Source organism: Netta rufina, assembly GCF_964035555.1.
Source record: "Netta rufina genome assembly, chromosome: Z".
Classification (NCBI taxonomy): Eukaryota; Metazoa; Chordata; class Aves; order Anseriformes; family Anatidae; genus Netta; species Netta rufina.
The window spans coordinates 18,499,500-18,515,552 of record NC_140126.1 but is presented as its reverse complement, the minus strand read 5'-3'; the positions used below and the strand labels follow the sequence as shown (position 1 = coordinate 18,515,552).

The 16,053-nt window shown below is 37.4% G+C and overlaps 1 protein-coding gene across 1 annotated transcript in view; it reads right to left on the bottom strand.

Moving 5' to 3' along the window:
* The window catches only part of RNF180 (ring finger protein 180), an 87,389-nt gene that overhangs the window by 30,963 nt on the left and 40,373 nt on the right, over nucleotides 1-16,053 (bottom strand). The window lies entirely within an intron of this gene.

Here is a 16,053-nt window from a genome sequence, read left to right as displayed (position 1 = left end):
AAAATCTCTTTACAGCTCATAACTATTTTGGATAAAACAATATGTAGGAAGATGTTTTTAAATAAAACTTAAGAAGTCAGTACACACCGACTTCATTAATTTTTAATACAGGTTACTTTTAATGAGATGATGAAACATACAGTTAAGAGAGGACTGCCACAACAAGCATGGGAAGAACAAATATCATATGAGACAGTAAAAGAAAGAAACAACAAAACCAAAAAGGTTGATTAAAATTGTACTCTGGTCATATTTCTTAAAATAAACTTTACAATTTATTTGTAACTTTGTTACCAAAATAACTGGTTACTTTTCTATGAAATGCAGAAGATAGTAACAATCCCTAAAAATAACCCATGGATTGTTCTTCCTTTGAAAGGTCATTAGTGAAGTACATGTTTCAGCATGAATAATGATTCACAATTTGAAACAAGCCACAACTTTATTACTATAACGCAGAACCTTCACCTTAAAGTAGACAGTCTAGGAAATCCTAACACTTTTGGAAAGTGCTTTATTTTGCCAGCATGTATGCTTTGAATTTCCTTGCACTGATATATTTGTAGGAGGATATAGCTGGACTTCCTATATGGTGTTCATGCCATATGAACATAAGAATCTGGATATATCGCCAGGTTCCTGCCTTGCTCTTGTAGGATGACTAAAACTTTCCATGCAACCTGAAGATTTTATATGAAGAGCAGCTAGTGTTTTCGGCGCAAAGAAAAAAAGTATTCTTTTCATCTCCATGAGAGACACACAAGACACATCGGCCTTGCTGTAGTTCATCTATCCCTGCTCTCTGTTTCACAGCTAAAAATCAGAACCCAACATATACCAAAATCCAAGAGACCGACAGGTTAAGAACCAAGACAGAGGAGGGCGTCAGACACTGCTGAGTGACAAACTCTTCCCTTGTGCCCCTTGTTCTGAACTCCCAATCCTTGCCTAATGATCCTAATTTAAGTGTCTTATTTCTAAGCTCTGTAGTAGTATCAGTGACTTCTGGCAAGCTCCAGCATCCATACTTAATGCCTCTTGCTCAACCACTGCTCTGTATATACCTCCTTGTTAGCCCTGCACAAGTCCTTACATGTTGACATTAAGCATACTTCATGATGTCTTTCTACCCCATAAATACTACTTGTGCTAGAGTAGCTGCTTGATTTGGGTATAATTTGCATGACTACCTGTGTAAGATATACGACTTGTATATATGTTATGCGGGACGTTTTTGATACTTGTAGGCCATGGCAGAAAATGACTGCCTGATGCTGGTATACCAACCTTTAATTATAATGTTACTTTGTGCCTACTGTAGAGATGGAAGTCTCTACATCTGTTTCAAGGATGATTACATTTCTAGCATCCTGGCTTGGATTTCTGTTGTCTCTTATTAGTATTAGTCTGCTGCTGCCTGGGATACTAAACACTGCAAATAATGAATAAGCCCTAATATGATAGGTATGGAATGCATTTAAAAACACAGAGCAGAAATCTTTCCAGAATTTACCATTTCTGTATCAACACTTGTCCCACCAGTCTATCTCAGTATCACACTTTCCAGTTGCCAAAAGGGTTTAGAGACTCTGGACTGCTGAAACTGCACCCCCACAGAAAGCAAGGAACATAGTCAGAGCCTGATACATGACTTCAGCAGAAACAGTGAAACCCTACTACATTGTAAGAAAAACTTCCTCTGCTCAACTCAGACAAAATCATAATTAAAAGCTAGCACAAACCCAAAAGATATTGGGTTCAGGCAAGTATTTGCTGACTAGTTTTGATGAGCACTGACTGTAAAGGAAATACCTAGTGTGCACAGAGGAGCTGCCTCTCTTGCTGGCTGCAAGTTAAACATTTTCCATGAGCCAATTAAGCAAATGAGGGAACTAGAGGCAAAATGGCTGAGAACTCAAGAGTAATTGTTAGTTCTGGGGTAGGTTTGTAATCAGGATAAGATGAACATACAGGACAATCTGAGAGTCATTTGCAATTAGAAAGCAGATCAAAATTATTCTAATGTGCCAACGAGACTCCAGTTAGGAGTAATTTGATTAGAGGATCAGAGAAAGACCTGTCATTTCTACAGACTTGCACCCCTCCTCAAAAGACCTATCTGTGCACACTTCATCATTTAGCTGATGATGACAAAGCTGATATCAGTGCAATTCCCTTATGAAATAACCTAATGCAAAAGATCTTAAATGGGTATTATTTTTCATCTGCAATTAAGTAGTGCCTGAATATTCCAATCAGAAGCAGAGTTTCAGTGCTTCAGAGCTTTATAAACATAAAATGGACTGTTCCTCTTGAAGAATTATCGTACAGACAAAATTGACAAAGGCCATGCAGACATTGAGGATAGTGACAGGAGGAAAAGATAGTCAAAGACAAACAGCAAAACCTTGAAAGCAAAGCAATACTATTACTACTAAGAAATGAAAGAAAGATGGAGAGTCCTCAAAAGGTTTCATTTTTCCAAGTCAATTGGAAACTGCTAAAACTGACTTTATCACCTAACTGTAATCACTGATATTTCACTGGGTAGATGGCAGAAGTATGATATCAAAACCAACCAACCAACCAACCAACCAACCAACCAAAAAAAAAACCACAAAACAACAAAAACCCAATACAACAGAGGAACAAAGGATCTACTTTTGCTTGAAAAGTCTATGCATAATGTTAACTAACAGAAGGAGTCTAACGTAGTTTGGCCGGACTACATGAAAGTATTTAATTCAGTTTTGCATTCAGAGAGATCACAGGCACCAATGAATAGTATGGCATTTACTGTAAGATTTACCTTACACTATAAGCATGTAAAATACCTCAAACTAGTGGATGTAGACATTAACAAGAAAACTTTCTATATGTGTACTACAAGTAAAAAGAAGTTCAGAAGAAGATCTGGGAGTATGATCAGAACAGCACACCTAAGATGTGCACCACGGTGCCAAACTATGAAAAAGCCTTGCCAAAAGTTCATGTTAAGCTCAACAATTCAGAATGCTTTCTAAGTTCAAAAATGTCCACAATTAGAGGGTTTGATAACCAAGAAAATACCAGTTCTGTCCTTCGTAAGATTATCTTGCAAAGATAGCTGCCCTGAAATAAAACTCAGAAAAAATACATAAAACCGTACTTCATAGAAATATTAAGCCAGCAAAGTTTAATGATCAAAGGTGGATTTTTTTTTTTGAAGGGCCCTGAAGTTAAGTAAATATCAGAGAATGTTTTCCATATATTTCACTTTTTAATCAGAAGAATGAAAGTATAAAGGTACCTGTGTATACTTTCAGAATGCAAACATAATTCCAAGTTAATTAGTAGTTGACTTATTATTAGGACATAATAATTGCACCATACTTTGCCCCAAAATAAGAGCAGAATATGACAATAAATGCCTCATATGTCTGCATTCTCTAAGTCTTCCAAACAGGTCTTCAAACAGAAGAATGCTGTGGACTCTGCTTTGCAATCTAAATGAAATTGGTGTGAAGGCAGAACCAGGGGTAAGCCATTCAGCCTTGACATGCCTTTATCAGGCAAGTGCTTTGTAGTGTTGCGTTGCTAATAATGAGAAATAATATGTATATTGGATGTAATACACAGCATAGTGCTGTGCAATATGGAGGACTAGAGAAACACCTAGCCGTGTAAAGTGCTGACTTGAGTCTTAGCAATGTGCACTATGAAATAGCTGGGCATTAAACACTGCATGAGATGGTATAGTAAATTGTGTATGAGTGATGAAGAACCCTGTGGAACAGAGACGGGGAAAATATTACAGGTACGTTAATACTGTGTGGCTCATCAAATACATCCAAAAGTTCTTGTGAGTGCTTAAAATGAGAAACATTCTTCATCCTTGCCATAAAACTCTGGAGACCCCATTCCAGACCACATTTGTAATATAATGGTGCTCCACTGGATAATTTTTCATATTTTTCAATTATTCCTTACTAAAAGATATTGGCATATATGCTGATCAGAATACATATTCTCTTAGATGCTACACAGACTGGCTGGGAGGGGAAAAATCTCTTTCTGTTCTTGAATGCTTGTCAACACCTTCACTGCTCTTACATGAACAGTACCTCAAATGGCACCTCAAAATTTGAGCAGTGGTGTGGGAAGCTCAAGAATACATAAAGCCACATTTTCACCCTGACAAACCAGGAGAAAGATGTGATTTGCTGCGCATTTGGATACCTCACACTACGAAAGGGGGCAGTATGCATATTCTCCTTTGTTATCCGGGAAGCTGCCCCTTGGTAGTCTGTTCCATGCTATTCCCAAGCTGTACACAAATGATACAAAAATTGATTCGCAGCTGTAAAGTAGAATTTAAGCCTTCAGTTATATTATATAGTCAGAACCATACACTACAGGTCTGAAAAATTTGAAAGAATGAATATAGATCCTGTTTTGTACAGACAAGGATCAGGAAGACATAAATACTTCCTGTTTGCTGCTGGAAAAAATCATCAGTGGTTTGAGCCTTATTTCCTACAGAAATGCAACTCATGAGATTGCCTTGTCTATCCATCTGTCAGGTGGTCCCACAACGGCTTTGGAACCCATTAGTCAATTGTAACCAAATCTGACAGGATGGTTGAGAGAATTATATTGGCTTACTGAAAAATTCATAAAAATTGACAGATAGATTGAGTAGAGAGACTGAAATGAGTGCCATCACTTTAAAACTATTAGAGAGTGTCCAATGGAGGGCAACAAAGATGGTGAACGGTCTAAAGGGCAAGACCTATAAGGTGCAGCTAGGGTCCCTTGGTTTGTTCAGCCCAGAGCAGGGCAGGCTGAGGGGAGGCCTCATGGCGGCCTGCAGCTCCCTCACGAGGGGAGCGGAGGGGCAGGCGCTGAGCTCTGCTCTCTGGGGACAGCGACAGGACCCGAGGGGACGGCATGGAGCTGGGACAGGGGAGGGTCAGGCTGGGGGTTAAGGAATGGTTCCGCACCCAGAGGGTGGTTGGGCACTGGGGCAGGCTCCTCAGGGCAGTCAGTGGTCATAGCACTGAGCCTGCTGGAATTCCAGAAGCATTTGGACAATGTTCTCAGATATCTGGTTTGATTTTGGAGTGGTGTTGTGTGGAGCCAGGAGTTGGACTTGATGATCCTTGTGGGTCCCTTCCAACTAGGGATATTCTATGATTTTATGATCACTATGGGAATGTCTGCAGGACTTGGAAGAAGAAATTGGGGAAAAGTGGAGTACTGTATAAAACTTTAACATCTTTAAATAACAGCTCAGACAGTTAGTGGTAAGGAAAGTAAAGAATGAGAAGGAAATCATAGAATAGGCATAAGTATGGTAGTTATGTGATAGGAAGACATAGAAAAGCAGGAGCTACTTAGTTGCATAACAGCTTCTAGTTATTTTCTGTTTCTTTCAGGTTAGTGATACTGATAACTACTGATGATAACAGTAGTAATATGTTGTTGCTTTGATCAGAAATTATCTAGCCTGATTTCTGCAGACTAAGTTGGTGGCTTCTGGAGTTTTACAAGCAAAAAGAAAACAAATTCATGTACAATCTTAAAATGCAGTATAAAAAATCCCAAATCTTTTCTAACTAATCTAGAATTTTGTCTGAATTAGGCCATAGAGTCCACTGGGCTTTGTATGCCTTTAAACACTCTGGTTTTGTTGACTGATATGATGAATGCAAAAGGACTTCTTTTCAGGCTTCTGGCAAACCTAAGCTTGAAACATATAAATCATAATATGGCACTGGCACCAATGCCCATGGATTAAATATTTGTACAAATCAATAATTCATTCTGAACAACCTGCACTCTAAATTTCTCTCTATACAACATTTCAAAAAAATCCAAAAGCAATCTAAAAACTAGAAAGCAGAGCAAAGCAACTTAAGCAGCTCTCTGGAGCTACCTACTGCAAGGAGCTGTGTTCTCCCTTCAGAACCTCTCTGCTGCACTTTGGTTAGATAAATTGCTCAAGGGAAAAACAACTGAAGGACATTTTCTTCCACAGAGAACTTTTGTTTAAAGAGAACAGTGTATTTATTTTTATTTTGTGTCATTTAGAGGTAGCTTTAGGCAATGGATTTATTCAACTCCTGTGATGAAGTACTTTGCAGACCCTAGCTTCTGCTGATGAGACACCTGTACTTTTACTATATGAGGCTCTAAAGAGACAACAATAAATGAATAAGCAATAGAAGTGAAAATTAGAATATTCTGAACAGATATTTGCACTCTAACCTCCAGTTAGCCTCTTCCATGTTCCAGAGAAAATAAATTACATATCTTCCTTCTTTTCAGAAAAGATATTCTCCTTAACACTCAAATTCCCCTTCCCTCTTTATTTGTTTTTCTGTGGTTATATGTTTATTCATGAAGGTTACTACTATACTGACCTGAAAAGACATTTTGACTCCATTTTTTGCCATGTTCTAGCAGCCTGCCTAATCAAATATGCTTCATTTGATTTGTCTAATCAAATATATGTACACATACTAACTTTATCTATCTCAAATTGTTTCTATCTTCATCTAATGATGACTACAACAGTAGACTACAAACTTTTCTTAATAATGAATGATCTCATAAAGAAAAACACAGGAAAATTAAATTACTTACCTAGTTGAAGTTCACTGAATTATTATGCACAGACTGTGGCTAAGAAACTAAAATATCAGATTTTTAATGCTTACTATATCCAGACTTTATACATCTACAAATAGATCCATATCAGTAAGTCTAAGTTTTCACTGAGATTGTCATACTCCTGCCCATGATAATAACCAGTCCAATATTTTGGTACCTGAATACTTCACCAGTGCAACTCACGTAAGATTGTATGGTTAGCTGAAATTACTTTCTCTAATATGCATTAACAGTTTCTGTACTTGTTTGTTGTGACTTTGTACTATTGCCAGCATACTCAGATATGACAAACTTCTGAAGTTTTGCATAGCATTGTTTGGACTTGACTGGGTAACTGCCTTTGTACAGGTCACTGGTGAATCTTTAAAATGTCCAAGTCTGTTAGCCACAAATTAAAACACAAGATGAATAACTGGATACTGTACAGAAAATAAATGGGAGATTAAATCAGGATAGCAACGTGATGAGCTGTTCCTAGAGAGGTGTTTGCTCGTTAAGAACCCTAACACATGAGCTGGCACTGGTACTGTTTTCCTCTGCTCAGGTGTACAGTATGACACAATTAGCAGCAAGGATCAAAGGTACTGACAGGGCTCTGCACAGCCAACATCTCTTTGAGAGATTCACTTCTCTCCTCTTGATTTCAAAGAAGGTCTGTTGTGCATCCTGAAATCTAAGTCTTCTCATATGCTGACCAGGAAGCTTGCTATGGTTATAATCTCACTGGTGTTACAGAGATGTTGTGTGGAGGACAAGCGCAGCCTTGGTGGTAGTGAACATGAAATGGTGCTGTTCAGGATCCTGAGGGCATAAAGGATGGAGCACGGCAAGCTTGCTACCCTAGACATTAGGAGAGCAGACTTAGGCCTCTTGAGGGATCTGCTTGGTAGGGTACCAAGGCCCATGAAGAGGGGTCCCAAGAAAGCTAGTTAATGTTGAAGGATCACCTCCTCCAAGCTCAGGAGTGATGCATCCCAACAAAGAGGAAGTCAGTCAAAAATGCCTGGAACCTTACATGGAAGATTGAGTTCCTCCTGGCCAAACTCAGGCAGAAAAAGGCCTACACAGGGTGGAAGCAAGGACATATAACCTGAGAGGGATACAGAGAAATTGTACAAGCAGACAGGGATTAGGTTAGGAAAGCTGAAGCTCTATTAGAATAAAATTAGACCAGGGATGTCAAGAACGACAAGAAAGGCTTCTATATGCATATTGATGGTAAAAAGAAGACCAGGGAAATTGTGGCCCTTTCCAGAAGGAAAGAGGAGACCTGGTTGCCTGGGATACGGAGAAGGTTGAGGTACTCAATGACTTTTTTTTTTTGTATCAGTCTTCCCTGATAAGAACTATGGTCACATAGACCAGGTCCCAGAAGGCAGGAATCAGGAGAATGAAGAACTGCTGTAGGAAAAGATCAAGTTTGAGACCAGCTACAGAACCTAAAGGTGCACAGGTCCATAGGACCTCATGACATGCATCCAATAGTCCTGAGGGAACTGGTGGATGTAGCTGCTAAGCCACTGTCCATCATATTTGAGAGGTCATGGCAGTCCAGTGAAGTTCGAATTAACTACAAGAGGGTAAACATAAACCCCATTTTTAAAAAGTGAAAAAAGGAAGGCCTAAGGATCCACAGGCCAGTCAGTCTCACGTCTGTGCCTGGCACCGTAGAGCAGATGCCATGGAGCAGATCCTCCAGAAAAATATGCAAAGGAATGTGGAAATAAGGAAGTGATTGTTGACAGCCACCATGGCTTCAATAAGGGCCAATTGTGCTTGACAAAACTGGTGGCTTTCTATGGTGGGTTTACAGCATTGGTGGTGGATAGGGGAAGAGCTACTGACATCATCTACTTGGACTTGTGCACAGCATTTGACACTGTCCCACATGATATCCTTGTCTTTAAATTGGAGAGGTAAGGATTGGTGGGTAAGGAATTGGCTGGATGGTCACACTTGAAGTGTTGCAGTCAATGATTCAATGTCCAAGTGGAGATCAGTAATGAGTGGTGTTCCTCAGGAGTTGGTATTGGGACTGGTGTTATTTTACATCTTTATTAGCGACATGGACAGAGGGATTGAGTGCACCCTCAGCAAGTTTGCTGATCATAACAAGCTGTGTGGTGCTGTTGACATGCTGGAAGGAAGGGATGCCCTCCCTTCACAAGTTTGAGAGGTGGCCTACGTGAACTTCGTGAAGTTCAACGAGGTCACAGGCAAGGTCCTGCATCTGGGCTAAGGCAATCCCAAGCACAGATAAAAGGTTAGACAGAAAATGCAGGCCTGAAGAGAAAGACTAGAGCATGTTGGTTGATGATGAGCTCATTGTGAGCTAGTAAGCCAACTGTAACCTGGGCTGCATCAAAAGAAGCATGGCCAGCAGATCAAGTGAGGCAATTCTTCCCATCTGCTCTGCTCTTGTGAGATCCCACCTTAAGTAATGTGTTCAGCTCTGGGGCTCCCAGCACAAGAGGTGGAACTATTAAATTGAGGCCAGAGGAGGGCCACAAAGATGATCAAGGGGCTGGAGCACCTCTCCTATGAAGATAGGCTGAAGGTGTTGGGTTTGTTCAGCCTGGAGAAGAGAAGGCTCCTCTGGAGAGATCTTATAGTGGCCTTCCAGTACCTAAAGTAGACCTACAGGAAAGTAGGAGAGGGACTCTTTATCAGGGAGTGTAGAGATAAGAGAAGGAGCATATTAAGTATTATTAATATTAATTACTTGGAGGATGGTGAGGCACTGGCAGTCCCTACTAGCAGTAGGGTTGGAACCAGACAATCCTTAAGGTCCCTTCCAACTCAAACCATGATTTTATGAAAATTCTTCAATTATTTATTGAATATCAGGATGCCTTCATACTCGCAGGATAAATGTGCATATAGAAAACTATTTGAAGAAAATAGCTTGTACCTACCCAAAGGGAGTGTCTTCTTATTCCTTACACAAGTTGATTTTAAAGGCTCTCCTGAAATTTAGTACAGGTTGTTACTGAGACCTCTTCTAGAATAAAATAGCTAAGCCTAAGCATTTCAAATTGACATTGAAAACCAGAGAGGGCACAACGTATGCATTTAACAGCCTAAAATACATCTTACAACAGAAAGCAAAGGAATTCAACCAACCTGGATTTTTAAGAGATAATGCTAGCACTCTAAGGAACATCAAGCCCATTTACTGCAGTCTAAGTAAGTTCAGTCTGCATTTTTCTACTCTGGAGAAGCAGTTATCCTCAAGAAATATCCAGGTGATCTGGCAGTATCTTGAAGGATGTTGATTGTTTAGAACAGGTCCAGAGGAGGACCACAAAGATGATCAGAGGGCTGGAGCACCTCTCCTATGAAGAAAAGCTGAGAGAGCTGGGACTGTTCAGCCTCAAGAAAAGAGGGTTCTGGGGGGACCTCATTGCAGCTTTTCTGTGCTTAAAGGGTTCTTATAAAAATGATGGAGAGCAACATTTTGCTCGAGCAGATAATGACAGGACAAGAGGGACTGGTTTTAAACTAAAAGAGAAGAGATCTGGATTAGAGGTTCACTCACACGGTGGTGAGGTACTATCACAGGTTGCCCAGAGATGTTGTGGATGCCCTGTGGATGCCTGGAGTTGTTCAAAACCTGGTTGGATGAGGCCTTGGACAACCTGGTCTAGTAGGTGGCATGAGGGCCCCCCCCATGGCAGAGGGGTTGGAAATGGATAATAAGTTCCCTTCCAACCTGAGTGTTTCTATGATTGTATAATTCTGTCTGATTTTTGTAGACCTAAAACTATTAGGAAAAAGACCACAGACCAAACCAACCAACTAAACAAACAAAAACAACTACAGCAAAAAATCCATACCTGACCCAGAATAAATTTGAAGTTTTAGAGGGTGTATTTATCTATTTTGATTGTTCAAGGAACCATGTCCTTTTTTATACATGTCATTAAGTCTTACTCTTTCTACTAAAGTAATTAATGAACATTATTTAGACCTTTTAAAAAAATTCATGTTAGAAATCTCTTTAGAGTTACAGAACCATAATAACCTCAAGTAGCTTCTTAATGACAAACATTATGTAATGTTAGTCAAAAGAACACGAATGTGATTTCTTCTAAGTAAAAGACAATCTGAGGACATGACTAGATTATATTAAGAGTAATAAATTTATAAAATGGCTTGATACATGAAAAGTTAACCAGTTTGTCTCAAAGAAATATTTTCAATTCAGCAGAGAGTTAGTCTTATTAATATCAGGAGATAGAGGATTATTTGTGGAGAAAGTGAAAAAAAAAACAAAAAAACCACCTCACAAATATAGGTAAAGGAGAAGAAAAGGACACAATGTCTTCACTTTTTATTCCCCCAAACAGAACTAGTAATGAATATTTTAATTTATTACTGATTCCTACTGTTTTCATCAGGTTGCAACAAGCTGCACAGTACAGAATAACCCTTGTGCTAGATACTGTGCATAGATACAGTATATATCTCCCCTTTTTTACCAAGCATTATATATATTTCAGTTGCCTGTTACGATGGATTTGAAATCGTTTACACATCTTTTATTAAGCAGCTTGGATGATCTCTCCAGTTCTTTTTATGGAATAATTGAGCTGTTAAGCTTTTGGAATATACATCTACATTGGCAGCTCTAGATATTATTACTGTCTTGGAAATTTCTCCTAGGAGAATCACATTTATTGTTAAAGGAACACCTGCAAACACAGCTTTTATGCAGATCTCTTGAAGATGATAGCAACTACTTCATTCAAAAAGATTTTTTTCTACTAAAATAATTCAATTTCCAAGATGAATTCAGAGATAGGCTACAGGAATAAATATTACTCAAAGTACTTGAATGACAATCACTTTAATGCTTGAATATTTACACTCACCCCTGAACTAGTAGAGAAGAAATGTGTCATGTTACAAGTCTATCTTCATTTTTACTTTGATTTTGCATCTAATGAAATACACACATTACCAATTCAGGCATTTAAGTAAAGAGAATAATGTAGGCATTACAGATAAATTGGCAAACAAAGCTTCACAGCAAAAATTAATATGCAGAGAACATCCAGGCACAGCTATTAGTTAGGCTACACCTAACAATAAAGCAAATTTTAATAATAATTCATCATTATAACAGCCAGTATTTCAAACAATAAGGGGGAAAATTAATTCCCAGAGGTCTGCAAATGATTCTGTGAATTTCCTAGAGCCTTGATGCAATGAATAAATTACACGTAAAAGGTTGGGCTGGACCTTCTGGTATGAATTCCATGCAGAGAAAATACAGACTTTTTTTTTTTTTTTTTTTTTTTTTTTTTTTTAACTTTTACAGAATCCCTTTGCACTTTGAAAATTAAAACAATATAGAACTGGCAGTAACACGTGCTAAACCTGCTGTTGAGGTTTACAGATGTATTTTTGCTGAGAGGTTAAATTTTAGATCTGAAACAGTAAAAAGGCTGTAAGCACTAAGACTGCCTTCTGCTAGATCAAAGCAATCACTATTTACATCTGAAAAGTTCTCGTCTGCTAGTAGTGTTTGTTCTGAAACATGGTAAAAAGAGAGTCCTGTTAATTCACATCTATAAAGAACTAGAAAATCAATCAATTATTTTTGTTGATATACATGTATTAATGTTACTCCTGTAAAAACTGTTCTTTTAATAAATTTGCAACACTGAAATAACAGACAATTGTATGTGTTTATTTTTCCATTTTTATTCTAGGCTTTGTGGGAATGCATATAGTACTACCCTTTCAGGGAACATGCTCTTAACAAAATGCCTATAAAGGGATGTCCGGAGCAGTGCTGCTATATTTTGACAGCTTTGAATAAATATAGTCATTGTATATCAAACAATCCATCTGAAATTCTTCTTCAGCATAAATCTAAAGCAATTTATAGTGAAGCATGACACAATCCCTGTTAATAGAGAGTGTACAAAATGCCCTTTTCTGCACAACTCCTATTGCTGTCATTAAAATAGGTCTCTTCTCCAGCACTGTATGGCAGAACATGGAGAAGACAACATGGAAAGAGATCTGTCTGGATACAGAGTTCCTCTTCTGTTCTGAACAGCATTTACAAGCTGTTTTTATCTCCAATGTATCTCCACTTCTGGGACACAACTTTGTAAAAAACAACATCAGCTGATAGATTTTAGTTTCCTACTAATGTTTCACTGTTCATGGGATTTGTCAGCTCCAAGTGGCCTATGTAATTCTCTACAGCCTATAGTCTCTCTTTATGTAGACTATCTATTTTACTGCTTATATAATCTACAGCAACTGCAGTTGTCCGCAAACAGCTATCAAAATAAAGCTACACAGATTTTCTGGCTTGGTTATATATGATGTTCACATACATATGAATATATTATATAATGATATATATTACATGATATATAGAATACATAATATACATTATACAATGCATATATATGAATAAATATGACATGGATATAGAAGGCTTACTGATGTTTTGGACAGAAAGATGGGTTTGATAAACTTAATTCTCATCAAAAGCTCTTTTAAGGAATTTAAATAAATTTTACACAAATTCTACAGTGTTTTCATTCTTTTACATCAGCATGACCTTCAGTCATTAATTGCTGTGTCTCTAATTTTATTGTTACAATGATAACACAGACTTCCAACACAGACCAGTGAGAACGTTCTTGCATACAATTCATCAGATAGAAAGTAATTTAGGTAAGAACCATCACAACACTGACTTGAAACAGAAATTTAACCAATATATATTAATCTGTGCCTCTGCCTGCATTTACTTGGATGTGCATTATGGTATGCCCCAAACATAACCAGCTGGGCACCTGTTGAAATGTGACATGCTTCCAACTGGGCTGGTAGCCCAGGGTGTCCTTTCCATTGGGCTGGGATGCATCTGCCTCTCACCCCAAAATCAAGATACAAACAGGACACCTAGATTTATGAATCAAGTCATAAATCAGTCAAGGCATAGCTTATGACATATTACAGTAAAAGAAAGATTCGCTAAGTGAGATGAATAGATTTAAAATATGTCATCCTAAAATTAGGAACCTATATCTATATTTAGACAATTAAATGACTGTTCCAGTTTTCAGATGTTTCCTTACCTGGATGGAGGAACTGGTGATCATTTTGCTTAGAACAATCAGGCCACCTATTTAAAGTGTCCTGCCCGAGTTTCTTAAACTGAATTTAATTATTTATTACATAAACAGATTCCATCTGCAAACAGCGTTTAAAGTAAAACATCCCCTCACACTGAAGAAAAGTAAAGGCAAGTGAAACATTTTGAATATGACTATATTTAAGAAACTGAGGTGAAATTTAATCATCTTTCATCACTTTATGCACTGTAAGATCACTACTGAATAATCCTAATTCAGTAGCCTTGAATCTTTGAATTCACTTCTCACACAGTTCAGGAACGAATTGACAAAATCAAAAGAGTTTTTTCCTTAAAATGCAAACAAACAAATAACTGAAATATAAAAAATATGTTTTTACTTCAACAACATCAGGAAATTTAAGGTAGATACTCCATTAGTACCAATATACAAGGTCAAATCTCTATGAATTCCTGCAGACCTTGTATTGTCTTCATGAGATTTTCAGTTGTAAATGATAATTTGAAAAGCATAGTGATTTAGATTTAAGATACTAGGACTCAAAACCAACAAACATACCTGTAAACAGGCCAAACATACCTGTAAACAGTTTTTAGTTATTTACTTGTATTTTTGCTATTCTGACTCAGTAAAATTTGAAGATTATAGTTCATCTGAAGTAGACATTTCAATGCAAAATGAAGACAATAAACCACCAAAAATATAAAAGTGTTTTAAATATCTTCATGTATCAATTGAAAAAAAGTCCCTTTTGTTTTTTCTTTTCAAGCATCCTTCTGAGTGACACTGAAATTTGGTCCTGTTCTTAAAAAAAATAAAAATAAAAATCTAGCTTAATCTGCAGTAACAAAATGCAATTCAAATATTCCACATATTTCTTTTCTGAAAAATTGAGATCTAGATATTCAGTTTGATTAACCAATCTCAACTGATTTTTTTATAGTGTATGATCAGAAAATGTAAATTATGGCTCTGTGATGGCAGCTGTCAGCAATAAGCACTGTATTTATTCCTTGGAATTTTATTCAGTCATATCCAAGTCACCCAAACGGTGCAAAAGCTCATTTAACCATTAAATGTCCCAGTTTGAAAATGCTGAACATGGATATCTTCAAAGGGGTCAGTTGTCAGTATGTTGGTACTTAAATAAATCCTCTTTCCAGATACTCTATTTAAACAGCTGTTATCCAAATCTTTTCTGTCTGATAAACAGAACAGAAATTATTGCCTATTTTAATTTCTCAGTATAAGTGGAAAATCTTGTATTTTGCATGCACATTTTTTGTAATAATTAGTAATTTAATACACAGTTCCATACAGAGCAAACTACACTTCTTGTACAGCTAATACAACATTCATACTTTATTTTATGTAAAGGTGAATTATCTGTGTTGTATAATCAGCATGTTGCATCCTCCTTCATTTTCCCCATAAGTTATTTATAATGATGATAAGAACATTTTATATTTTAGAGTGATAACTCTTCTTGTAAGCCTTCCTTCAAAAGCCTTGAGAGGACTGAATAACACATTGTAACAATTTCAATCTTTTCTCTTTGCTGTGATTTAACATTGCAGATTTTTCTTCTAGTGATGTCTCTCCCAAAGCTTCTCAGAAACCAAATATGAAGATCTGCCTTCTCAACCCCCCCTCCAGAGAAAAATCTCAGAACTGAAAGCTCTGCTTTCGAGTGACAGAATGATGAAACAGAAAAATGGAGCTGAACATCTGCTATTTCACTATTAATGTTGGTGCAACATACTCATCAACAGAAGGATTTAAGAGTTACTGTGCTAAAGTGTATAACTGACTATAAATAGGATTAGTAGCAAAATGAAAGTACTACTAGCAACCTCAAAGTGGTTGATAACTATATGACAGCCTACAGATAAAAAAAAATAAAAATCAGAATCATTTACCTGTGGCCATCATTTCTCAAGCACCATATCCTTTGCCATAAATTCTTTAAAATATAAACTATACAAAAGGTCTAGCTAGTCCACAAATAGTAGATTTCTGAATTTTACGAAGTAGACTGATGACAAGATCTTATAACAAGCACTGCCAGCTGTCCACCACTCTTGTAGAGATCTCTTCACCTCTCTGCAGTGGGCTAGGCATAATATGTGTCACTTACGTAATTGGCAAAAAGATGTTATGTGCAGTTTTATTTATGATACATATGCTACTCTGCTAATTGTCATGCCTTAAGTTTCTGTTTAAACAACACATTGCTACAAGACTGGGCCCTTTGATTAAAAAATGTAAAAGA